General features: G+C 47.1%; 1 long non-coding RNA gene across 2 annotated transcripts; it reads left to right on the forward strand.

Moving 5' to 3' along the window:
- The first annotated feature begins 1,011 nt into the window (after positions 1-1,011).
- On the forward strand, positions 1,012-25,157 carry LOC131406764 (uncharacterized). 2 transcript variants are annotated; one of them, XR_009220344.1, is made up of 3 exons: positions 1,012-1,100; positions 23,869-23,936; positions 24,832-25,157. It is a non-coding gene; the product is annotated as an uncharacterized LOC131406764 (long non-coding RNA). The 2 variants fall into 2 exon arrangements; XR_009220345.1 differs by lacking the exon at positions 1,012-1,100 and adding an exon at positions 23,505-23,585.
- The last annotated feature ends 2,536 nt before the right edge of the window (positions 25,158-27,693 follow it).

The raw sequence follows: 27,693 nt of genomic DNA on the forward strand, positions 1-27,693 counted from the left end.
TCTCTCTGCTCCTCCTCATACTCAACATTTATTCTCATAATATTTTTCTCTGGTCAATAGTAAAGTCTAGTCAACATGTCAGCCCCCTCTTTAAGAGCACAAGCCTCTGGTCCTAGGGTGGCCATTCACAAAATGTGCCTCTGTGGCCCCCCCAGTGACCACCAGCCCGGCGACCTAGCCTGGCCACCTCTGGGAACTGTCCTGTCTGTCTGGTCCTCCTACGACGAGCTCTGCCGTCCCCTCCTGCCTTCAACCAGCCTGCAGTGGACTTCCCCGGGCCGCTTCTTTGCTCAGAGGCCCAAGAAGTGCCCACTGCTCTCTACTGCCCCAGCTGGTCACCCAGCACTGGCCAGAGTATTCCGGGGTCTCTGTGTGGCAGCGTGAGGGAAGGCTGCATGACAGCAGTTTTGATTGTAGCTCTGTGAGTATGTCTTAACTCTCCCACTGGTTCTTCCAGAAAACACATCATCCTTTGTACAGCTTTCTGTCTTGAGGGACCTTAAAAACTATCTGTGGAATGAAGGATTGCGCCGTCTAGGCACATCTGCAACAGTGCCTTGGTTGAAAGTTGGGATTGGGAGTGGTTGTGGAGAGAAGGTGTGTCACTTCTGCCCCAAACACAATAAAGTGGACTGAATGACAGAGAGCCCACCAGGTCCCTCACTTGTCCAGGTCCGGGGACACCTCTATCCTTCAGAACTCTTTGGAACAAAGGAGTGACTCAGATGCAAAAGAAACCTGGACCCATCACCAAGTTCCTGGTTCAGAGGAGCCCAAGTCCAACCTCCAGGGAGGGCCTGGGGCTGACACCAAAACTACCACAGCGAGAATGTTTTGGGGGCACATCCTAAAAAGAGGAACCTGGCATAGAGGGGCACTGTGACTCATTTGCTCTCACATTTCTCAACAGGAAGTCAAACTGATAGCAAATTACCACTTCCTGAAATTACTAGTGGTTAGAATCTTTTTTTCTCCATGTGAAATAAAATTCTTTCATACTGGGGTCGGTATGTGTATTTCTCAGTTACTCGTCTGGCATCAGCCTCCGCAGTCACACACGGCTTGGCCACTGACGAGGAGCTTGACCCCGGACAAATCAGGTAATCTCGCCACGCCTCTGCTTCCTCTTCTTTAAAACGGGGACATCTGACAAGGATGGTTGCGAGGACTGAAAGAGAGGATGTACGCACACCTCTTTGGGTAGTCCAGGAAAATGTAGGCGTTAAACACCTGGTCCCTGAAATTTCGGCCCCGTCCCAGTGTTCTGAGTCCCACCCAGCCAGGATACTTCCCCTCTATAGAACAGCTTCTTTTTTGGAAAATGTGGGAATAGGACAAGGTAACTTCCATGGCATCTTTCAGATCTGAGAGAACATGACTAGGTCAACAGAAAGAGAGCTATTTTGAGCCAACTCTGAGAAAGACGAGTTCTTATGTCACCGAGAAAGAAGCACGTTGAGCAGCCTGGCTAGGGTGAAGGGATTCCACCACGTTCCAACCCCAGCAGGAGGCCCTGTTCCTCACAACAGTTGTCACTTCTCTGAAAATAATGTTGATTCTCTAGATAATGACACTTAAACATTAATCCCTCACAATGTTGAGTGCAGAGTAGTTGAAATATCTACACAAAGCACATGGTGATGCCTTGCGACATATGCTCCTCTGGTATCTGGTGACCGGGGGCCTTTTAGAGAAAGTCAGTCCAGAGAGGTCTGGGGGGGCGCGTGGAGGGTACTTAGACACTGGGGCTCATGAGACTTGAGTTCAAATCCTTCACCAGCCTCTGTGTAGCTCTGAGAACTTGGGAAGTGGCTTGTTTCTGAGCCTAGCCCCCTCATATGTAAAGTGGGGACCGCAATTCGCGCAGGGCTGTTGGGAAGTTAGGGGTCATGGAGGAAGTCCCTACTAATGAGCTCCTTTCCCATGACTCATTCTCAACAGCAGGGAAGAAGATTTATGCTGTTATCAAATCACATTTATTGAACACACACTGTGGAGCAGGCACTCTTGTACGTCATTTAGCTCAAACATCTCTGAGTTAGATGTGATCAGGACCTCCTATGTGGCTGAGGGGCTGGCGTGCAGCCTCACGGAGGTCACGGGGGAGTCAGGGCAGGGCTGGGAATTGAATTCAGGTCCGTTTGTCTCCAGGACTTACATCTTAATCATAACACGACACTGCTCCAGGACACACTGCAATGCACGAAATGGCTTCAAAAACATGCACTTGATATTTACAATACGCTCAGTTAACGGCCATTCCTTCCAAGTGCTGTTATCTCGCATTTCCACAGTGAAGTGCTTTCCTAACTTTCCTTCATCTTGAAGACGGTTGATTCTAGCAGGAACTAGACCAGATGGTGTTCAAATTGCCCCTCTCTGCAAAGGAGGGGCTTCCCCCCAACACTCACATTTACACACCTGCTTTGCTGGGCTTCCCTTCCAGCCCAGGCCAAACCAGGGGGAGGGAAGATCTGATGGTGTCTCAGCCTCGAGGTTCCCCGGAGATAGTCTCCGCTCCACACCCATCCCCACTCAGCCACCCCAGGTCCCAGTAAAGGAGTGGATTCATACACGCACAGCGTGTCACCTAGAACAGAAAGCGCTTCCCCAAAAGCTTAGCTCACCACCAGGAAATCCAGCCCCAAGAGACACCTGGGCAAAGGAGCCTCCAATTCTTAAAAGCAGTTGTGTCCCTCCTGTGGTAGACCAATTGCAAAAATCTCCCGAATACTTCACCCCTCTCTGCATCCATGAGAGACATGTGGCTCCATCAACCCAGTTTTTGCCCTAGCTGACAGCCAGCAACCATCATAAACGTGAGCAAGACCCTCCTCTCTAGCCCCCATGGATGCGCCAGCCGAGCACAGAAGACTGTGTGAGCCCAGGAGAGCCTGACTCACTGGCAAGAACAAGCTGACTACTCGAAGCCGCTGAGTTTTAAGGTGGTTTGTTATCCTGCAATAGCCAACCCCACCCCACCCCCAAATCCTATCCGGTTATACCAGAGACTCACCCAGCCAGGCCTTCTCGGTTCTGTCTTTCTCATGTCCTGATTCCAGCCTGGGAGCCCAGCAGGGAAACCCCACAGGGTGTCGGCAAGTAACAGGTTGGGATTGAATCCTGATGCCCCCTCAGAATCTCAGCCTCTCAGAGCCTTATCAGGACTAACGATATCTACCTCAGGGCCATTGTGAAGACTTGTCAAAAATAGAGGAACCTTCTAAGTGGTACTGAAATTGAGTAGGTTTTCAATAAGTGGTGGCTGCTAGGAATTGCTACATTGACATTTGTTAAGTTTTTGCCTTCAGAACTGAAGCTCTGTTCCAAACCAAGGCAACATCACCGGGCCTTCATGGAAAGTGGTGGATATTCCATCCTTTCCTCTCTGTACATATGTCTTAATAACCAGTGCTACACAAAGCCCAGGGCTGAGCTCTGTGGAAGGGTCCAACCTGGGAGAGACACGGTCCTCATCTCTAGGACACTCGCACGGAGGGTGTGTGTAATGGGAAATAGACATTTGGTCTCTGTCCCTGGTTGCTGGCACAGAGCTCCCAAAACTCTTGGAATTTCCTGAGTGGTAGGAATGTCTTTATCATAAGTTATTCATAACAAGCCCCTTTCAGTTGTAGTTGAGTCTGTGCTAGTGAGGTGACTCTTGGCAGGCCCCTAGAGAGCTTCAGGGTGAGGGCTGGCATACAGAAGGAGCAAGGCATGATAGGAGGGCTGGAACTAGTGTCTGAAGTGGGGGCAGTCCTGTGAGACTGAGCCCTTAAGCTGTGGAGTCTGCTTTAATTCTGGATGGCCGGTGTCACAACTGAATTGAATTGAATTGTTGGGCACCCAGTTGGTGTCACAGGATCAGAGAGGGTAAGACAGATGTCCAAGGCTGTCTGCCCTACTCTAGGTGTGAGCCCTCAAGAGCAGGGCCTGTTGTATTCCCTTCTGGGCCTATGTCCAGGGGGGTCTGGGAGAGGGCAGGGAACAGGGGTTTGTGCAGGGTCCCTAGTCTGTCCCAGGGCAGGGCACTGGGGAACAGCTCAGTCCTGTGCCCATGGCATCTTACTCTTCTTTCCAAATTTTCGATTTTGAATTTTAGTCTCCACCACATCCCAAATGGGATATTACAAAAGATCTCAACCCAGTTTGGGCACAGACTGTGAGGGACCCTGGGTGGGGCTGGGCATTTTGGTCCCTGCCGACAGTGTGGCTGGCTGAAGAGGCGTGGGGGCCCTCATTCAGGCAGTGCGCTGTTCAACAAGCTGTAGGGTCTGGGCCTGGGGCTGGCTCAGCCTGGAAGAAGGGGCACCTTTGTCATTTGCAGAGAGGCACAAGAATCAGGGCTGTGGCCCTGCACTGTGAGTTGCCTGGAGAATCAGTCCTAAGGCGAAGGCCAGAACACGGTACTCTAGGGTTCAAAGAAAGGGGGGCAATGGCCAGAAGTGCCAGCATGGGGACTGATATCAGGCCTATTTCTCTTCCTTGCAGTGGGCATGTGAATCAGGCCTTGGAGCTCCCCAGCCTGCCTGACCAGCCACCTCTCTGTTCAGGATGGCCTGGCTCTCCCAGCCCTGCACTCACACAGTCTCAGAACCAGCCCTGACGTGGCAAGGAGCACACTGTGCCCTGGTGGCAGTGTCTTCCCTTAGTGTAGCTGTTACAACCAGGCCTTTAGCAGTTACCGTTTGCTGAGATACACCGTGTGCCAGGCCCCATCGTCATGGTTCACACACATCACCACCCAAAGATGCTTCCGTAATTCCTGTTTTAAGAGGAAAGTGAGGCTTAGAGGTGGGGAGTGATGTGTGCCAGGTCACCAGCTAGCGGGACTAAGCTGGCATCTCAACCTCAGCCTGCTGGAGTGTGTTACCCCAGGTGGCTCCTGTCCATTTCCAAAGCAAGGACGTGGGCACAGGTGTCTACCATATGGTACCTGCGTGATGGAGCTGACCTGCCTGTTCTGTCGGCTAACCCTTCCATCCCCGAGACCCCCAAATCACTGATAGGCCTAGAAATTTGCTTTCAAGGCATTTGATTCCTCCTGGTGGCCTCCGTCAGCAAACTTAAAGGCTAAAGACTTTTTGAAAGTCATCAAGTCATGGTCTCAGTAATATATATTAAAGCACATTCATAACCAACAAGATTTCATCACAAAACGGGCCTAAACCCTTTCCCATTCTCCACGTGGGCCCTCGGAGTTACCTTCTTTGGTGCAGGTGGCACGTGGAGCAATTTTACAGGGAAGGGATACAGCTTGCCTTCCCATCCATCAACCCAGGGGGTCTGAGCAGAGAGAGGAATGCCACCCTCCAGAGGCAGCCACGGCCTGGTGATGGGGTGGCTACTACCACGACTGAGGGAGGAGCGCAGTGCACACCCCCGACCAAACAAGTCAGGGGCGTATCTTGCAGATACATCATCTTGCTGAGAAAGGTGCATTCATAGCCTTGTTTGTAACAGTAAAAATCTAGAGATGATCTGCAGTGGCCTCTGCTGTGCCACCCAGATGCCCCCAGGCCTGAAGGTTCTAGTCCCCCAGCTGCTGACACATAGCCCTCAGCCTTTGCCTCTGCTGGAAATTTCCTCACACAAGGTACACTCCCTTCTTGGGCACAGCTGCCAGCAATGGCTGGTCATTGTGGGGTAAAGAGGCCTGGGCTTTTTGCCAACTTGGCAAAGCCCTGAAGGCCCACCCCAGTCTCAGCGGAGTGTGCAGCCGATGGAGGCCATCGTTGTGCCTGCATCACCGTCCAACTTCTCCCTTTGCTCAGTCCTGCTTCCTGACTCCCCACAGGGCTCTCTCCCTGGTAAATTTACTGCATGCAGATCTCCATTTCAGAGTCAGCTTCCCAGGGGACCCGGCCTTCAACACACTTAAAGGCTGATCTATGGGGTATTGTGAAATAACTGATGCTATAATCATATAGTGGACATTATACAGCTTTAAGAGCTGGTTGTTAAACTGTATGCATGCTCCAGTTCCACCTGTGTTCTTATCAAAAGGAAAGATGCATATATGTGTCAAAATTTTTTGGAGATAACAGTGGTTGTCTCTGCAGTGAGAATGGAAGTTTGGAGTTCTTTGCTTTCTGCTTTGCACTTTTCTATGCTGTTTGAATTTTTCCCCTGAGCATGCAATAACTTCTATAGTGATAATTCAAAAGAAGCACAGATCCAGTAATTGAGGGGTTGGGAAGCAGTGAAATGTAGAATTAGGAGAATTAGAGAGAGGAATACGAGCAGTGGTTGGTGGTCAAGCCCTGTCCAGCTGCAGGGTGACCAAGGTCCTAGTTTGCCTGAGATTATCCTGGTTTTAGCACCAAAAGTCCTGCACCCTGAGGAACCCCTCAGGACCGGAATAGAATCAAGAGTTCAGAAATAAACACTCACATTTACGATCAACTGATTTCAAACAAGGGTGCGAAGACAATTCAATGGGGGAAGAACAGTCCTTTCAACAACTGATACTGGGACAACTCGATATCCATCTGCAAAAGAATGAAGTTGGAGCCCCTCCTTCATACCAGATACAAAAATTAATTCAAATGTATCAAAGACCTAAATGTAAAGTGCTAAAGCTATAAAATTCTTACAAGGAAACAGACGTAAAGCTTCATAACCTTGGACCAGGCAATGGTTTCTGAGATAGGGCATGAAAAGCATGAGCAGCATAAGAAAAAATATAGATAAACTGGATATAATCAAATGAAAAACTTCTATGCTTCAAATGACACTTTCAAGAAAGTGAAAAGACAATCTACTGAATGGGAGAAAATTTGTGCAAATCATACATCTGATAAGTGACTTGTGTCTAGAATATGCAAAGAACTCTACAACTCAAAAATAAAAATGTTCTTTGCAAATATTTTCTCCCAGTCTGTAGCATGACTTTTCATTCTCTTAACAGTGACCTTCTCAGAGCACAAATTTTGAATTTCAGTAAAGTTATTTTTTTTCATGGAACATCCTTTTGGTGTTGGATCTAAAAACTCATTGCTAACCCAAGGTCACCTAGATTTTCTTCTATAAATATTATATTTTGTGTTTTACATTCAGGTTTATCATCCACTTTGAGTTAATTTTTGCTGAAGGGACAAAGTCTGCATCAAGGCTCATGTTTTTTCGCATGTGGACATACAGCTGTTCCAGCAACAGTTGTTAGAAGCACTATCCTTTCTCCATTGAATTACCTTTGCTTCTTTGTCAAAGATCAGTTGACTGTATTTGTGTAGGTCCACCTCTGGGCTCTCGATTTGATTCTATCATCTATGTGTCTATCCTTTTGCCAATACCACACTGTCTTTGTTACTATAACTTTAAAGTAAGTCTTGAATTTGGAAGTGTGATTCCTCCAACTACGTTGTTCTTCTTCAGTTCTGTGTTGGCTACTCTAGGTCATTTACCTTTCCACATAAACTTTAGAATCAGTGTGTTGATACCCATAAAATAACTTGCCAGGATTTTGATTGAGATTGTGTTATATCTATAGATCAAGTCGAGAAGAATTGACATCTTAACAATATCGAGTCTTCCAACCCATGAACACAGAATATTTTTCCATTTATTTAGATCCTCTTTGATTTCTTTCATTAGACTTTTGTAGTTTTCTGCATATCTATCCTATATATATTTTGTTAGATTTATACATATGCATTTCATTTTTTATTCTAATAAAATAGTATTGTGTTTTTATTTTCAAATTCCACTTGTTCACTTTAAAGAATTACAAAGGAAAGCAACTGACTTTTATATATTAACCTTGTATCCTGTGACTTTGTGATAATTGCCTGTTAGTTCCAGGACTTTTTTTTTTTTTGGTTGATTCCTTGGGATTTTCTGCATAGCCAATCCTGTCATCTGTGAACAAAGTCAGTTTTATTTCTTTCTTCCCAATCTGTATAACTTTTATTTCCGTTTCTTGTCTTATTGTATTAGCCAGGACTTCTAGTACAATGCTGAATAGGAGTGGTGAGAGGGAACATTTTTGCCTTGTTCCCAACATAGGGGGAACATATCCAGCTTCTCACCATTAAATATAATGCTAGCTGTAGCTATTTGTAGATGTTCTTTTTCAAGTTGAGGATGTCTCCTTCTATTCTTAGTTTGCTGATAGTTTTTATTATGAATATGTGTTGAATTTTTGTCAAATGTTTTTTCTGTATCAATCCATTTGATCATATGATTTTTCTTCTTTAGCCTGTTGATGTGGTGGGTTACATTAATAGTTTTTTGAATGTTAAACTATCCTTGCACATCTAGAGTAAGTCCTACTTGGCTGTGGTATATAATTCTTTTTATACATTGTTGGATTCATTTTGCTAATACTTTGTTGAGGGCTTTTGCATCTATGTTCATAGAAGATACTTGTCTGTAGGTTTCCTTTCTTGTTTTTATCTGGTTTGGGTATTAGGGTACCCCCAAGGGTAATGCTAGCCTTATAGAATAAGTTAGGAAGTGTTCCCTCTACTTCTATTTTCTGGAAAAGATTGTAGAGAATTGGTATCATTTTTTCCTTAAATGTGTGATAGAATATATCAGTGAAACCATGGGCCTGGTGCTTTGTTTTTTTGAAAATTGTTAATTATTGATTCAACTTCTTTAATAGTTATAGGCCTATTCAAATTACCTATTTCTCCTTGGTATATCAATTATACTTCTTAAAAAATTCTTTTTTGTGGTTACCCTAGAGTTTGCAATATCTGTTTATAGCTAATCTAAGTCCACTCTCAAATAACACTATACTGCTTCACAAATAGTGCATGTTCCTTATAACAGAGTATTTTCAATTCCTCTTTTCTGTTCTTTCTGACATTGCTGTCATTCATTTCAGCTATCCATATACTATAATCACCCAATACATTGTTACTATTACTACCCTGAGCAGTTATTTACTAGATTAGTTAAGAATAAGAAAAAGGAAAGGTTTTATTTTACACTCACTTATTCCTTCTCTGATAGTCTTTCTTTATGTAGATCTGAGTTTCTGACCTATACCATTTTCTTTCTTTTTGAAGAACTTCTTTTAACATTTCTTGCTGGACAGGTCTACTGGTGATGAATAACCTCAGTTTTTGTTTGTCTAAGAAAGTCTTTATCTAGCCTTCACTTTTGAAGAATAATTTCACTAGATATTGAATCCTTTATTGGTGGGCATTTTTCTTCCAACACTTCAAATATTTCACTCCAATCTCTTCCTGCTTACATGTTTCTGATGAGAAGTCTGATGTAATTCTTATCCTTGTTCCTCTAAAGATAAGGTGGTCCCTCCCACCCCCAGTTTCTTTCAAGATTTTCTCTGTCTTTTGCTTTCTGCAGTTTGAATATGATATGTCATATATATGAATATGATATGCCATATGTATACACACACACACACACACACACACACACACACAATTTTATCCTAGATGGTGTTCTCTGAGCTTCCTGTCAGGAGTTGGCCAAACTGCAAAGTTTAGAGTCAGCTATCAAGTTTGAGGGCACACAATCCTCCACAAGACCACCCTCACTTCTGACACCAACCACAAGTTTGGGGGTGTACACAAAATCACCCTCAGGCTCAATAATTTACTAGAAGGACTCATAGAACTCACTGAAAGCCATTATACTCACAGTTATGGTGTATTACAGGGAAAGAATACAAATTAATATCAGCCAAGGAAGAGACGCATAGGGCAGAGTCTGGGAGGGTTCCATTGTCCTCTCCCATGGAGTCAAGAAATATTACCCACCCAGCATCAACGTGTGACAATATGCACAGAGTATTCCCAACCAGGAATTGCTCACTGGAGCCTCAGTTTTTAGAGTTTTTATTTAGGCTCCATTACATAGGCATGATTGATTGATTGATTGATTGTTCACCTGGTTCATCTCAGCCTCCAGGTTGACTGATACTACATGACTTAAAGCTTCCATCTTAAATCATATAGTTGGTCTTTCCGGCTTGGGCAGCCTCTACTCCAAGACTATCAGGCACGGTTAGCAACACTCTAGCAACACTAGATCTGATGTAGCCAACTCTTCCCCTGAATGAAGACACTTCTATCAGATATGACAGAGATACCTCCCGGAAGCCAAGAGCAAAGTCCAGCCCTCTTTCTGGGCAAGATTAAATTCTCTACTTCACAGTCACTAATTTTGGAAAATTCTTGGCTATTATTATTTCAAATATGTCTTCAGTTCTTTCTCTCTTTCTCCTCCTTCTGGTATTCCAATTATGTGTTTATTATACCTTTTGAAATTATTCCACAGTTCTTAGTTCTTCTGTTCTGCTTTTTTGTTGTTTTTTCTCTTTGCATTTCAGTTTGGAATTTTTTATTGACATATCTTCAAGTTCACTGGTTCTTTCCTCGGCTGTGTTCAGTCTACAGATGAGCCCATCAAAGCCATTCTTCCCAGTTTTGATTTCTAGCATTTCCTTTTGATTCTTTCTTAGAGTTTCCATCTCTCTGCTTACATTAGCCATCTGTTCTTGCATATTGTTTACTTTTTCTATCAGAGTCTTTAACATACTAATCTCAGCTAGTTTAGATTCTCTATCTGATAATTCCAAAATCTCTGCCATAACTGAGCCTGGTTCTGATGCTTGGCTAGAGTAGGCTGGAGTTGGGTATTTCCCTTCCCCCAGGTCAGTTAGGCTCTGACAATACTCCAGCAAGTTAGGCTCTGGTTAACTAGTTTCCCCTGAGGGCAGGCTGTGTTAAGAAGAACAGAGTGCTCTGATTTATTTCAAAATGGTTCCTTTTCCCCTCTCCCTGCTGGAAGCATGAGGGGATTTTTCTCTGATATTTACTGTGGGAACATGGTTGAGCTTCTGGAGATAAATCTCACTATATTGTGGGGGCCCCCCATGACTGAGCTGTCCACACTGAGCCTCCAGGAATCTGTCAACTACAGTTCACATTTCCCTCCCCGGCACTGGTTCCCACAGTAGTTCCCACTCATGAGTCTGCCCCAGTGAGTCGTGGCACCCTGTACGTGCGTGTCTGCCTCCAATCTTGGGGGCACTGAGTTACCCTGTGTCCCCCCCTCTCATGGATCTTAGAAGAGTTGTTGATTTTTCAGTCTGCTCAGCTTTGTACTTGTTGTTAGGATGGAGTGGTGACTTCCAAGCTCCTTATAAGTAGAACTGTCTAATGCTTAGCTTATCTCTTCAGGCTGTGTTTTTTCTTGCCTTTTAGCATGTTTTATAATTCTTTTTTGGAAGCCATATATAATGTATCAGGTCATAGGAACTGAGGTAAATAGGTCTTAGTTTGAGGTTTTATGTTAATCCAGCTAGGAGCTATGCTGTGTTTAATGTTTATTGTGCCTGTAGGTGCCAGAGGCTTCAGTGTTCTCTAGTATCCTTGTTGTTTTCTCCTCTGTTGTCTTGGGGTTTCCCTAAGGACTCCTTCTTAAATAGAGTCTGTGCCTCACAGCTCTTTCAGTTGCAATCCGCTGCTATAGCCCTGCTGATGGGGTGGTAAGGTATGAGGAGGGGAAGCATTTTACAGTCTTATAATCAATTACCAGTCTTTTTCTGGGCCCGAGTCCCTGGTCCCTCAGAAGTAGCCTTTTTTTCCCTTTCCTTAGGTGGGAGAGAAGTCTAGAGGAAGCTGGAGTTGGCTAACTCCCTTCTGCCAGGTAGTTAAGGCTCTGATAAGTTGCTTTACTTGGGGGGCAGGCCTTTGTTATGGAGAACACTCTGATCATATTCCAGAATGGTTAATTTTCCCTTCCCTCTGCTCAAAACACATGGGGATTTTTCTTGATTCTTCATCTTGAGAATCTGGTGGAGTTCCTGGGTGGAAAAGCCCATGAAAGCGTGGGGGCTTCCCCTGCAATACTGGGCCCTGGGGGTTCTCACTCTCAAGCCAATCTGCACTCAGCCTCCAGAAATTAGTCAAATTTACCATTTAAGTGTCTTTACCAGTTTATGGTGCCAGTGGCTTCTGCTCAGGTAAGCTGATCTTGGCTGTTATTTTCTGAATTTCCCTATGTCTCTAGATTTGGGGTGTTGGTTTGCCCTGTGACCTCAATTCTCTGATGGGTCTAAGAAAAGTCGTAGATTTTAAGTTTGTTTAGGTTTTTTCTTTTTGTACCGTTGGGAGCGACAATTTCTAAGCTTTTTACATGTCAAAGATGAAACTAGAAACTGGGGTTTTTAAATTTTTATAGCTGCTGCCTAAGACTATTCTTTTTTGAACATCTTCTACTGCACCTCACGCCCCACCAGCCCCTGGAAGATCCTAATTCACCCCCCAGAGGCCCATGACCCACATGGAAGACTTCAGAGAACAACTTCCTTCAGATCCCTCCATTAAGTTATGACAAGTGACGAAGGTGAACGCCAGGAAGCAGGGATTTTTATCAGTTTTGTTATCTGCTATATCCCTAGTGCCTTGAACAGTGCCTGGCATAACAAATGTGTGCTGAGTGACTGAATAAATCATTAACCCTTCATTAGGGAACCACTGAGTCAAATTCCCAGGCCTGGCCACCTTTAATGGCCCCAGCTAGCTCTCATCTCTATGACTGTCCACTCCGGGACCCTCAGGTGACTGGTCTTGGGTTTGCATTCCCCGAACACTGGAGAAGTAAGACTGGGTGCCTGGCTCCAAGTACAGGGTCCCTGTGTCCCTACACAGAGACTCCATCAGGAGCAAGCCCATGATTCCACTTTCTTTTAAAAAAATTCCCCAAGGTAACAGTTCACAGCCAGAGATTAACAGTAGGATCCAATGGTTTGTCTGGAAGGGAATTCCTATTCATTCAGGAATTACCCTGTGTCCTTCCTTGAACTCTGTTTTTTATTAGATATATAATCCTTATAACAGTTCTGTGAGAGATGGCTTATCATGATCTCCCTATTATAGTGAGAAACCCAAGTGGAGAGATCATATCACTTGAATAAGACCACGGAGTAAGTGGTGGAACTAGGATCTACATGGAGACCTGGATTTCTCTAAAGGCTATTTTTATCTGTTCAGAACTGGTAAAATGTTGTTAGCAGCAGAGTGGGAGGGTTGACTTTCCCTGTGCACTGGAAAGTTAACAGGAACTGGATCAAGAGGAGGAGGGAGCAGAGGTCTGGGGAGAGGAGGGAGGAGCCTTTCCTAACCGAGCACTGGGCTGAGCTGGGCTTCAGGATGCCCTGACTCTTAGATGGCATTTAGGCCAGGTATCTGAAAGTCAATGCCATGGCTTCTATGTCCCTCTGTTCATCCTCACCTTCCTCCTAGGCCAGCAGGATGCCGCTTCCGCCCATCCTTGTTTCTATGGTAACTGGCTGGTGTTCTTACCTGCCAGTCGTCTAACATGTTGAGAGATGCCTGTTTGTACCACTAACCCAGTCATGCCATGGGGAGCCAGATGGGTACACACTCCAGACCTGGGTGGAGATGTCACAGCCATGGCCAAGGGTGCAGCTGATGTCCCTAAAGGCAGAAGTGCAGTGACGAATGCACAGTAGAGATGGCTCAGCTCAGGTCTGGGTTGAGTCCTGCCTCTGCCGCACACTAGCTGTGTGCCCTTGGGAGTCAGTAAACTTTCCGAGTCTCAGCTTCCTTGTCTGGTCACAGGGAGGCCACTCCGCCCCAACAGAGCTGGGACAGTGTTAAATGAGACCACATGGGAGGCTGAGCTGCAGAACGCAGAGCGCCTGTGAGCCCTCACTGCGGTTGCGATTTCGCAATCATTCTCAGGGTCAAGTCATTTCTCCCAGATGCGCAGGAACAGAAATCAGCGTAGGATGGTTCCCTAAGGAAAACCCCTGAATCAGCCCCTCTTTGGCTAGGTCGCTGCGGGTGGTTGAGTGTGGGCTTCCGCTTCGCTCCCCGGAGAGCAGTGTGTCTGGCAGCACTTCTGTCTAGATGCTTGCTGAGGGCTCTGCCCCGCCTCCTTGTTCTCAGGGCACAGACACCTCACTGTCCCTTACGGCAGACAGCTCAGAGCCCAGGAAAGCAAGAGGCTCTCCCCTGGTGTCATGGGCTGGATTGTGTCCCCCCAAAATCATATGTTGCAGTCCTGACCCCTAGAACCTCAGAATGTGACTGTATTTGGACACAGGGTCTTTAAAGAGGTGATTAAGTTAAAATGAGGTTACTAAGGTGGGTCCTAATCCAATATGACTGGTGTCCTTAGAAGAAGGGATTTGGACACAGGAGCTCACAGAGGGAAGACCATATGAGGACACAGGGAGAAGACGGCTGTCTATAAGCCAAGGGAGGACTCAGAAGAGACCAACCCTGCCAACACCTTGATCCTAGACTTCAAGCCTCCAGAATTATGAGGAAATAAATTTCTATTGTTTAAGCCCCCCAGCCTGTGGAACTCTGTTATGGCAGCCCGAGCAGACTGACACACCTGTCCTTCCTCCTCACCGCGAGGGAGAGAATTCCAGCTCCCCTGGGGGCCCTTGGAAGCAGGGACCTCTTTGGGACCACCATGAAATAGGACACTTCATCTTGTTCCTGGTCCCCTTTGTCTCTTATTGCCCCCACCCGGACCCCTGCACCTCTGCGCTGGGTCTCCCAGGACCCCAACTCCATGTCTCCCCAGGCCCGTGCAGCTCACACGCTCCCCCAGCTTGGGAAGAGAGAATTACTGGGGGCACAGGCTGCAGCTTGTAGCACAGCTTTGGGGGCCCACGTCTCTTCCCTGTGGCAGCTCTGATTCCAGTGACAGGTGTGATGATGGGTTCCCACGCCGGGCTCTCAGCCTCAGGTGCCTCCTTTAAAGCTCCTATGCAAGTGAAAGAAGTCCAGCAGTGCTGGGCTTCCACAGCCCTGGGGGCAGCCTTCAGGTGAGAGAGAAAGGAGGCAGGATACTTCGCTAGCCTCTATCTTTCCGGGACCATGCCGGAGGCATTCCGCACTCTCCCCAGAGTTCCTCTGGAAGTCAGTCTGTTGTCGACAGCAGCGGCCTTGATAACGATAATGCCCCTTATGCTGGCTGGCCTTCCCTCCTTCCCTGTCTCACTCTCCCCGCCCCTCATTCCTGCTTCCTAGCAACACCTCCCAAATAAACTGCCTGCACCCAAGCCCTTGTCTTAGGCTCTGCTTTTGGGGAACCCAAACTTGGACATAGCTTTACCACTTCCTGGCTAGGGGAGCAGGACAGAACGACTTCACTTTCCTCATCTGCAAAATAGGAACATAAATATCTCACAGGCTGGTCGAGGAGTTAAATGAGACCGCCGCGTTGAAGTGAGTTGTAAACTGTGCCAGGTGATCTCAATGCTACTACTTGTTATTATTTTTAGTTGGGTGGTAGTACTAGGTCCTTCCTCATTGCTCTTTTCATTTAAAAAAAAAAAAAAAGGAAGAAAACCCAACCTGCCATCTCATTCCCAGGGGCCCTCTGCTGCCAGGTGCAGGTGAACATCTTGGGGAGGAATGGGTGCTAAGGGGTTGACACTGCTCCTCCCCCGCCTTCCCCAAACAGCTTCAGCGTTTATCAGCGGGCTTCTATAAAGTCACTGAGAGGACGCCGTGTGGAGGAGACACCGGGGTGGCTGGGTCTTCCCAGCCCAGCCCGTGTTGGTGCTGTCTGTGTGCCTGCGTGTCACAGGCTGGGCTTGGTGCTTGAGCAGGGAGCCTGGGATGAGCAGGGTGGAGGCCTCAGAGCGCCTGGTGCAGCCCTGGCTCTCTTCCAGGAATGACCACTGTGGTCTGCCTACCTGGCCTCTCCTGCCCACACTCCAAGGGCTGACTCAGCTGCTTCCTGCTCTGGGACCCAACCCTGACCCCCCTGGCAGCATGAAGACCCCCCTCCTTGCTCCTGCTCTCCTTGTACAGCCTCCACCAGAGCCCTGTCCTTCTGCAGACCAACATCTCCTTGAAAGAAGGGGCTGTATTTCTACATGTATGTTCAAGAATCTAGAACAGTGACTGCCAGCCAATAGTACAGGCTCAATAAACATTTGTAGACCTCTGGCTAGGTCACGCCTGGTGGGACAGTGGGAGGCAAGCAGGGAGTGGTCACTTGAGGTAACTGCCAAGAGGCCAGTGGAGTGGGCAGGCAAAGTCAACCGTGGCTGGCACGCCAATACCAGAGCGCTGGGAGGGAAGTCAGAAGGGGCGGGAGCAGCGGTCCAGGGATGGAGCTGCTGGTAGAGTCGGGACGTGAAGGTTAAAGGCAAGGAGCCAGGATGGAGTGTCAGGGGCAGGGGTCTAAGGGGCTGCCTCATGTTGGCTGGGACTTTCTCTTAATTCTGAGAGCTCCTGCAGCGTAAAGGGCCCGAGCAGGTGGGCAGGACAGTCAGAAAAGCTGCCCTCTACACACACTTTGCCACCATCCCTATCAGATCAGTTCCAAAGAAGCTGATCCCCCCAGAAGCCAATCTGGTCTCTGGATGAATGCTGCCAAGAGGGCCCTGCCCTGGGCACCCAGGAGTTGTGAGGCTGCAGGTGCAGGCAGGCCCCAGTGCAGTGTCTGTGGTGTTGGGCGGGCGTCAGGGGCCACGGACAGTTGCTGTGTGAAGCTGGGCATTGGGTTTCACTCTTCACTCACAGAGCTGCAGCCCAGAGCAGCCCACAGGGGACGTAGGGCGCATGGGTGGGTGGGTGGGTGACGTTGGTGTTGGTGAGATGGGATAATGAAAGAACAGAGTGTGCTGGAAGGGCAGGTCAGAAAGGGCACCAAGCAGTCCTTCCTGTACCTGTCCCTCCCTCTGCACCCCTCCCAACAGTGGCACCTCTACTCTCCCACCTGCCCAAGCCAGAAGGCTAGGCCTCGACTTTCCTCCTTCCTCCCACCCCTTCCACTTGCAGCCAGCCACCAAGCATTGTGCATCCCACTTTCTTAGACTGTTCTGTCTCCACCACCACGATCTTGGCCTAGCTTCTTATCAGCCCTTCCCTGGACTATTGAAATGGCCTCCTACCTTATGGCTCTCCCTATCCCGGCCTGTTCTCCCCCTGTGTGACAGCTAGCCCTCCCAGAGCCATTCTGCTGGAATCTCAAAATGGCCTTACGTCTTCCATTGGGTCCCATAACTAAAACCAGAGAATAAGGACCTATGATGGCTTTGTAACAGAGTTTGGCTGGGCTGAAGGAAACTTCCCAGGATTCCCTTTCTTGTATGTTTCCCTTTAGGCTGGGCCACAGGGAGATCCTTGGGAAACAGAAAGGAAGAAGCAGCCATTTTGCTGCACACACACATTGTTGCTGATAAGCTGGTTCACTTCATCAGCATGAAGCAGCAGTTGGGCCTGCCATTGCCCCACCTTCCCATGGAGCCTCCTTGGGAGGCTTACCCGGCTGGAAACCCGAGACATCCTCAATGCCTCCCTTGTCCAGCACTGCCAAGCATTGTCTATCTTTTCTCCCCAGTATCTCTTGAACGTACTGTCCTCTCTATATTCTTATTGACTCAAGTCCTCAGGAAGGCTACCTGGCCTCCATTAGTCCTCTCTCTATGCTATGCATGCATTCATTCATTCATTTAACAAACAGTTACTAAAGATATATTATGTGTCAGGCGTCATTCTAGGCACTGTGAAAACAGCTCTAACCTTAACCTTCCCCCTTCCCCTCCTTATTCTAAGTGGTGTTTGAACAGTGACCAAAGGGGTGGCAGCAATAAAGCCTGCAACATAGAGCCTATATCTTAACAGGAGAGGGGAGATAGATAATAGATGAAATAAATAAGGAGGAGGCAAGACTTTGATGAGGTCAGCAAATCTCCTTTCCAAAATGTAACTGTAAATCTGAGCAAAATTGACAAAAACAACCATTTCTATACTCTGGAAATTGACCAAAGGCATGCAACAATCTCGTAAGCATTTAATGCTTGAAAAACTGCTGCTCTTTAGGTAAGAACAGTGGGAGTCTGTGGTGTTCTTGCCTAGGGTTGCTCCTATGCCACTTTCCCCAGCTCAGTCCTCACAGAGGTTCTGCCAGGGTGGGGTACATCTTGGGGACCTGCAACTTTGCTGATGAAGAAGTCAAAAGTGCTTCATTCAACTTTGAGTGGTGGGCAATGCCCACACCCAGAAGCATTGTCAGTGGAATAGACAATCTTGGGAGCAGGTGAATGGGGAGGACCAACGCTCTGTCTGAGGGTGCAGTCATTGCTGGGGCAAACATGTTACTGGCTTAGGCTGCAGCATGTGCAGTGGAGACCAGAGAGGGCTCAGGGTCTCCACACACTCCTGCCAACCCTAAGACTGTGGGCATGTGCAGAGGTAATGTGAAGGGCCCAGCAGAAAGTAGAAGCCAGGGTAGACAGCGTGAACTTTGAGAGCATTTCCCTACTTCACACAGATCTGTTGGCAGAGAATAGAAGCTTTACTGGCTCAAGGTTTGAGCGTAACATCTGTCCAATCATTGGCTGATCACTGAATTACACAGAAACAGGGGTGACCCCTAGGAAGCCAGGCTTAAAAACAGAAGGGAGAATAAAAAACAAATATAAGCAGAGATATTAGTGGCTGCATAGTGTGTGTTGGGGGACAGATTTAACAGATTTATCCCACGCAAGTTACCAAACAAATAATTCAATAACAACAACGTTATTTATATAGGTAAATCAGAATCCAGAGTTCCTACAGTATGTTATATAAAATGCCCAGTTTTTAACAAAAAAGTTATGAGATGTACAAAGGAAAAGGAAAGTGTGATTCACGCTCAGGAGAAAAGTCAACAGAAACTCTCTGAGTGTTCCCAGATTTTGTACTTAGCAGACAAATACTTAAAATAAAAACTATGGGGGCCGGTCTGATGGCGTAGTGGTTAAGTTTGTGTGCTCAGCTTGGCGGCCCAGGGTTTGTGGGTTCAGATCCTGGGCACAGACTTGTGTACTGTTTATCAAGCCACACTGTGGCAGGCATTCCACATGTAAAGTGGAGGAAGATGGGCATGGATGTTAGCCCAGGGCCAGTCTTCCTCAGCAAAAAGAGGAGGATTGGCAACAGCTGTTAGCTCAGGGCTAATCTTCCTCACCAAAGGAAACATATTTAAAGAATTAAAGGGACACATGACAATAATGAACCAACAAATAGAGAATCTCAATGATATAGAAAATATAAAAAAACAAATGGAATTTCTTGAGTTGAAAGTTCTATAACTGAAATGAAAACTTCACTATAGGGGCTCAACAGAAGATTTAAGATGGTAGAAGAAAGAATACGTGAACTTGAAGACAGAGCTATAGAAATGATCCAATCTGAAGAACATAGAGAGACATAGAACAAAACACTTGAAGAAAAAAGAACAGACTCTCAGAGACCTGTAAACCAACATTAAGCATACCAATATATGTGTAACACAAGTCCTGGAAGGAGACCGAGAGAAAGGGAGAGAAAAATCATTTGAGAAAAATAGTGACTGAAAACTTCTGAAATTTGATGTAAAATATTAGTGGTCACATATAACAAGCGCAAAAAATCCCCCATAGGAAAATACAAAGAGATCTACACTTCAACACATTACAGTCTAACTGTTGAAAGACAAAGAGAAAATCCTGAAAGCAGTAAGAGAAAAATGACTCATCACACGGAGGGGGAGTATCAATATGATTAACAGCTGACTTCTCACCTGAAACAATGGAGGCTAGAAGTGTAACCACATAGTCACAGTGCTGAAAGAAAAATAAAAACTGTTAACCAAGAATTCTATATCCAAATAGCTAAGTGAAGGCATTGCTAGATAAACAAAGACTGAGAGAATTCCTTGCTGGCAGACCTGCCTTATAAGAAACAGTAAAGGAAGTTCTTCAGGCTGAAAGGAAATGACACCAGGCAGTAACCTGGGTCTGCAGGAAGAAATGAAGCACACAGGAAATGGTAAATATGTGGGTTAATATGGAATATTCTATAAATCTATTTTTTCTCATTTCTTCTCTTCACATCTTTTAAAGACATAAGAGTGTGTAAAGCAATAATTCTAACACTATATTTTGGGGCTTATAATATATAGGTGTAATATATACATGACAATAATAACACAAAGGAGGAGGAAGGAAATGAAACTACCTTGGAGCAAAATTTAAATATTTAACTGGAATTAAATATAATCTGAAGTAGATTAAGGTAAAATGCATATTGTAATCCCAAAGAAAACACTAAGAAAATAACACAAAAATATAGTAAAAACAATCAATAAAAAAATTAAACGGGGGGGCCAGCCCCATGGCATAGTGGTTAACTTAAGTGTGCTCCACTTCAGTGGCCCGGGTTTGCGGGTTTGCATCCTGGGCATGGACCTACACCACTTGTCAGCCATGCTGCGGTGGCAACCCATATATAAAGTGGAGGAAGACTGGCACAGATGTTAGCTCAGGGCTAATCTTCCTCACCAAAAAGGAAAAAAAAATTAAAGAGTATACTAGAAAATATCTATCTAATACAAAGGAGGTGGTAAAGGAGGAACAGAGGAATGAAAATAGAGAAGGCATATAAAAAACAAATTACAAAACGGCAAATGTAAGTCTAACCATATTAATAATTACATTAAATGTGAATGGTCTAAATATCCCAGTCAAAGGGCAAAGATTGTCTTCGTGAAATAGCAAGATCCAATTATATGCTATCTATAAGAGACACACTGTAGATTCAATGACACAAACTGGTTGAAAGGAAAAAGATGGAAAAAGATATGCCATGTAACAGTAACCATAAGACAGCTGGAACTGGCTATGTCAGCATAAGATAAAATAGACTTTACCACAAGAAACATTACAACAAAGAGACACATTTCACAATGATAAAAGGGTGAATACATCAGGAAGCTATAACAATTATAAATATATACAGAGTTAACAAGAGAGCCTTAAAATACATGAAGCAAAAACTGGCAGCAGACAATTGAACAATAAGAGTTGGAGATTTCCATATGCCAATCTCAATAATTGATAGAATATCTAGACAGAATATCAGCAATGATATAGAAGCCTTGGAAAACACTATCAACCAATTTGACCTAATTGATATGCATAGGACGCTCCTCACAGAGACCGCAGAATATACACTATTTTCATGTACATACAGAACTTTATGGGGATAGACCATATGCCAGGCCATAAAACAACAAATCAGCTGGTGACTGCATAAACAAAATGCACATCCATACAATGGAGTATTATTTAGCTAAAAAGGAACAAACTACTGATACACAAGAACATGAACGAACCTCAGAAATCTTACACTAAATGAAAGAAGCCTGATGCAAAAGACTACATAATATATTATTACATTTACATAAAATGCCTAGAAAAGGCAAATTTATATAGACAGAAGGCAGATCAATGGTTTCCTCGGGCTAGGGATGGAAGGGGAGATTAATTGCAAATGGGCACAAGGGAAATTTTCTGGGTGATAGAAATGTCCTAAAACTGGATTATGGTGGTGCTTGTACAACTCTACAAATTTACTAAAAATTCTTGACTTTCACACTTAGAACACTTGAATTTTATCACATGTAACCTACACCTTAATAAAGCTGTTAAAATACGTAAATCTATGAGATAGTGACCAATGCTACAAAGAAAAATAAAGCAGGGAAGGATAGGAATGTCAGGGCGAGGCTGCGTTTGTACAGTCATTAGCGCAGTTTGCCCAGTACTTCCAATCCTCCCCTTCTAGGCACGTGGTAGGACTGTACTTCCTGGAGCCCTTGTGGGTAGCTGGGGCAATGAGTTGTGAGTGGAGGGCGACATGTGTGACTTCCAGGCTGAGGATGTCATTGCTGACACGAGACCCTTCTACAGCTCAGTCTCTCCCTTTACCCTCTGGCCTGGCAAGCAGCATCACTTGAGACAACGGTTGTTCCATCAGCCTGGGTCTTTGAGTCACAGTGATGGGCAGGTGACCCATGACCCAGTTACTACATAACCTGTCCCGCTGCAACACACGCAGGCAGCCAGTGAAAGCCTCAAAAGAAGGTCACAGTGGGTAGAAGTCTGAAGGAGGTGAATTTGTGAGCCATGTGGATATTTAGGGGGAAGGGTGTTCCGGAGATAGTGCAGAGCACATGCAAAGACCTGGCACGTCTGAGGAATAGCAAGGAGGCCGGTGTTGCTGGTGCTGAGCACATGGATGATGTAGGAGGAGATGACGTGGTGGGTAACGGTGGCCCAGGTGGAGGAGTGACATGGGAATCCATTGGGTGTGTTGAGTGAGTGACAGATCTCATTAGATTTAGGGGTTAAGAGCCTTACTCCAGCTGCGATTTTGAGAAGTGATGGAAGAGCCATGGGTAGAATCAGGAAGACCAGTGAGGAGGCCTTTGTGAGAATCCAGGTGACAGCTGACTTCACATCCTGCTGCCATGTCATTCTTTCTATAAGCAATTCTGACCAGATCAGTCCTATGCTTACAACTTTCAATAGCTCCCTATTGCCCACGAGAGAAGAGTCCAAGTTTCTCAAGATGACATCAACCTACCTTTCCTCTCTTATCACCCACCACTCCCCTTCCTATGACTTCAGTTCCCCTCTCTCTGAGTCCCCTCTTCTCCCAGGACACACTCTTGTCTCCCTACCTAGCTTCTCGTGGTCCCCTCACATCCCTGCCATCCACAGCAGGGCAGGGAGAGGGTATGCGCCGGAGATAGGCCAAGTGAGCAAAGCCACAGAGTTGGGAAGACACGGGGAGGGGTGTGATGGAGGATGCCCATTCCAAGCTGCCCCCTGGCCTTGGTCCTGAAGGTTAGCTTGTGGGTCAGGGAGCTGGGGACCTGAAGGATGACTGGATTCAGAGCTGCCTCCTCCTTTCTAGATTCCCCGGCCCAGTATGGGCAGAGGTCACCATCTTTCTTCCCACTGGCGGGGAATGCCCAGGAGGGTTGGCTACAGGGAGAAGCCACTAGTCCCTGGGAGAGAACCAGGCAGGCTAGTGAGCAGAAGTCTGGGAAGCTGCTGAGCAAGGAGGCCGCAGCTGGTCTGAACCGGAAGGATGGCGCCACAGGAAAAGCCTACAAGCAGTGGAGCCCAGGGTGCTGCCCACGGCTGGGTGAGAGTTTTAGCACAGGGCCCTGAATGAGACAGCCAGACCTGTACTGGCCGGCCTCTGGCTTCCTGCTGCACGGCAGGTCCTTGGCTCAGCAAAACTGTGGGCAAAGGGAAGACCTGAAGTACGGCAGTACAACTTAACCCTGAAGAATCTTTCATTTGCTCCAATTTCCTGAAAATTTCAGTTGAAAGCAAGCTCCAGTTCCCCAATAATCTTCTTCAGAATCTATAGGGAGAGAGAGAGAGAAAGGGGAAGAAGAAGAAGAGGGCACAGGGTAAGAGGCGAGGGAACGCGGGGGAGAGAAGACAGACAGAGACAGACAGAGACACAGAGAGAGAGAAATAGAGAGAGGGGGGAGAGACAGAAGGGCCGACCCCGAGAGACGGAGGATAGGGGCAGAAATCGCTTCCCTTGTGCTGGGGGACTCCCCTTTCCTTTCTGAAGCCTTCCACAGAATGGCATTGCTGGTCCTTTTTCACAAAGCTGCCACACAGTCTGTGGTCAGATAATGAATTAAAAGTCAATTCAATCTAAAGTGATGAAGTGCTGATGCACGCTACAGTGTGGAGGAACCTCAAGGATATTACTCCAAGTCAAAGAAGCCAGTCACAAAAGGACACGTTGTGTGATTCCACTTACACGGAACAGGTAAGTCCATAAAGGCAGAAAGGTTAGCGATGCCGGGGCTGCGGGAGGTGGGGAGCAGCTGCTTAACGGGTGTGGGGTTTTCTCTTGGGTCATGAAAACATTTGGAACTGGAAAGAGGTGGTGGTTGCACAGCATTGTGAATGTATGAACTGTTACTGAATTAATTATTCACTTTAAAATGGTTGATTTCGTTACGTGAATTTCACTGCAATAAAAATTAAGCCCATCAAATTCTTTACACTCAGGCGTCTCACACAAAATTTCATTTGTCCTTTTCTCAAAGGATTAGCATCTATACTCTGAAGCCGGGGGACATGGAAATCTGATGGCTGGAATCTTCCACAAAAGCAGGTGACTTTTCCTTTCAAACCAAATGATGATGTAAACCCAGCTCAGAGGAAAACATCTAGAGACTTTACAGACCCCCAAGGCATTAGGACTGACCAGAGTGAAAGGCCAGTCTCAGCCGCTCCCCACCCCGTTGTAGACAGGGAGACCAGAGAGTTAGCATCACGAGAAGGGTCCCGCAGCCCAGGTGCAGTCCAGAGTCGGGTCCGGAGTCCCGGCTTTGTGAACACAGAGTTTGACCCCTCATCCCTACAGATGCCCGCTCAGACCACAGCGAAGGCTGCTGTGTGCAGTCTGAGGCTCCTGGGCTCAGCCTGCTGGTTCCTGGCCCTGGCTGCACACTAGGTTCACCTGGGAATTAAAAAATATACTCATGTCTGGGACCTACCTCAGACCAATTAAACCCGAATCTCCAGTATTTAAAAATACCTGGGGATTTTTAAAAGCTCCCTCATGATTCTAACCTCCAGCCAGGTTGAGGACCACGGACCGCGTTTCTCCCACTGGTGTCTGGGGCTTCAGCCATCATCTGAAGGCTCCCAGGTCCAGAGAACACAAAACGTTTCCTTGTACAACCTCCCAGCCAGCACCTGTGTGACCCCCCAGCCAGCACCTGTGACCCGCCCCCAGCCAGCACCTGTGACCCCCCAGCCAGCACCTGTGACCACCCCCCCAGCCAGTACCTGTGACCCCCCCCCCCCGGCCAGCACCTGAGACCCCTCGGCCAGCACCTGTGACCCCACAAGCATCTGCACAACCACCCACACAGCACCTGCATGTGGCCCGTTCAGAGGGCATCCCACTTCGTCTAAGGCAGCTCCTGGACACTCGACTGGGAGCTCCTGAGCCATCCTCACTGTTTCTGAATTAACTGCTTGGTTGAATTTTTTCCCAACAGGACGCAGGGCAGCCTCAGGATGCACAGCCTTCCCCATGAAGGACTTGCCTCGTGCACCCGCAGTCTGGGGACACAGCGGTCCTCACAGACTGAATGTGTCGGAGCCCTGAGGCCCTGGGGTCCAGGCCCCCGATGATCGTGGGCACGCTGAAGGCTCCGTCTCCCAGGCAGACGCGGGACAGCGCCTAGCTCAGGGCGAGGGCCGTGCCATCGGCCAGGGCCCGGGCCCCGACCACAGACGCCCCTAGGTGCTCTCAGCCCACGAGACCAAGACAGCTCCTTTGGATGGCCTTGGGTGACCCCCTCTGTCCAGTACGAAACCAAGGGTAAAGGTAATCATACTCCACATAGAATAAAATAGAATTCTTACCGAAATATCTGGCTGCAAACGTTCTTCTCTTGCTGGGAGCTGTCGGCAGCATAATGAAGCCGGCAGTCTATGTGCAAATTTCTTGTACATCCTTTTTATAAAGAACCAACCACATCCTCAAGCAGACAAGCTAATTCCTGTTTTCCAGCAACAGGAGATCCGCGTCTATAGAAAAGAAATATATTTAGAATGCCCTTTATCTCGTGTTTTCTTGGATTTCAAACAAGAAGCTGACTGTGAGGAATTAGTCCCTTAAATGCAAATGTCCCCAGGGGTCCTGGAATGGCCTTGGGAAAGTCGGGGACTCTAGGTATTGGTTCCTCAAGTCTGTGAAATGGGATCCATGAAGACAACCACCCCTCTGGGAGAACGGAGGATCAATGAGATGGTGCAAAGCCCCCCACATGGGTCATATGCCATGTGTGATCTTTTAATCAGCTGACCTGGATTTAAAAGGCGCTGTGTTTTCCAGAAAGCCTCAAAAACAGCTACAAACAACAACGTGCCAATGAGCAGCTTGACTCCCAGGATGCTACTTCTGACCCTCATCTGGTGCACACAACAGTCCTGTAGGGGGGAGACTGGGGGACACGCTCCCCACCCCCAGATGGATAGACAAGGCCCCAGGAGGACCCAGTGGCAGACTCTCACCCGGTGCTCTGGCTGCTAACGGCGCGGCTTCCTGTTCCATTTCTGGACATTTAGCATCATTATAGCATAATTTACAGTTGTGGGAAATCAAAAAGAAAAATCTCGATGATGAAACATCCAAGTGACACTTATGCAGCCAACAACATCGTTGACTAGAGGTCCTGGCAATCTACGAGGAAGTCAGCTGCAAGGGGCAGGCCCAGCGTTATCTTATTTAAATACATACGGAGGTCACGTAGGCAGAGGAGTGACTCCTCGGGGGACACGCACCAGAGTGTCCTTCCCACCATCCCTCCTGTCTCCTTTGCCCCCCGCCTCTGCTGTATGGAGCTTGAATCGTGTTGTGGTTACAGAACCAGTCGCTGTCACACAGATAAAACAAGCATAGCCAACGCTCAGCGTGGGCGCATCCCTTCTGCCCCCGGGCTGCTGGGAAGCAGGGATTCAGGCAGCCGGCACTCGGTGGGCTGCACTGGGGCAGTGTCATCTTGCTCCGTGCCTTGGGGACCTGTGGACAGTTCCTGCTGCTGGTGTGCTCCGAGGGAGCAGAGGGGCCAAGCTGGGCCTCTGGGGAGTGACCTGGGGTAGCCGGGAGCAGAAGGAACCAGCGGGGAGAGCTAAACTGCTTGAAGAGCGCAGCAAGGCTGAACCAGAGATGTCGGCATGTCCTCGGGCCCAAGCGAGCAGGGGCTGGGCTTGAAAGGGAAGCCGGTGCAAAGAGCAGAGTGAGGAGAGAGATGGAGTCCCGAAGTAGAGGCAGAGAAGGAGCCAGAGCCAAGGAGCTGGGGGAGCAGACCGTCAAGCCCGAGAACCTTGGAGCTGGGATAGACCTCGGAATCCCTTAGGGACCCAGAGTGACATTTCTCTGTATTCTCTAAGTACATGGGACGGGGAGGGTGACGGAGGGGACTGGGGAGTGAGAAGAAGCAGCCCATTCCATCACCTGGTGTAATAGCAGCGTTAGAATTAAAAGCTCTCGGTCCGTGTCCAGGTTTCTCCTTTTTCCATTGGTGTGAATTTGGACATTCTCCTGAAATAGGGTTACCAGATTTAGCAAATAAAAATACAGGATGACCAGTTATCTTCTTTTGTTTAAATGTGTTCCAAATATTGCCTGAGACATAACATCAACTGAAAAGGTATTCATTGTTGATCTGAAATTCAGGTTTAACTAAATGTCTTGTGTTTTATCTGGCAACCTTATACTTATACCTTCTGAGTATCCATTTTGTCTTTGGTTAAAAGAGGATAATCAAGTAAGAATCTTTCAGGTGCTAGAAACAAAAAAGACAAAGTTGTCTTAAAACATAAGGGGGGGAATTATTGGCTCCTTTAGTGGGAAAATCCTTATAATATGGACTTCAGGCATGGATCCAGCAGCTTGACAATGCCAACCAAGTCTGTTTTTTTCTTTTTTTTTTTTTCTGGTTCTCCTGTTTGCTTCCTGAAGTGTCTGCTTCATCTTCAGCAAGGTTGCCTTATTATTAAAAATTCTGGACACCAGCTTCAGGAGCTAATACTTCCTCCTTCATATCTAACAGGAAGAAAGAGCATTATCTTCCAGTATCTTTCTCAGAAGTGCTGGGCAGCTTCTCCTCCCTACTCTCCCAAATATCTCCTCTTGCCTCATGATTGCCTTTTGATTGGGCCACCAATCCCTCCTTGAACCAGTCCTGATGGCTGGGGAATGAGATGTGCTGATTGGCTAAAGCAACCTGGCCTTATCCCAGCAGCTGGGTGGAGCTGGCTTCCACAAGGCACCTGGGCTGGTATAGGAAAGAGGGAGATGCTAGACTAGATGCCATGGCACTGTGCCCCAGGGGAGGGGAGAAGAGTTTTGA

This window comes from Diceros bicornis, chromosome 6, assembly GCF_020826845.1.
Source record: "Diceros bicornis minor isolate mBicDic1 chromosome 6, mDicBic1.mat.cur, whole genome shotgun sequence".
In the NCBI taxonomy this organism is placed as follows: Eukaryota; Metazoa; Chordata; class Mammalia; order Perissodactyla; family Rhinocerotidae; genus Diceros; species Diceros bicornis.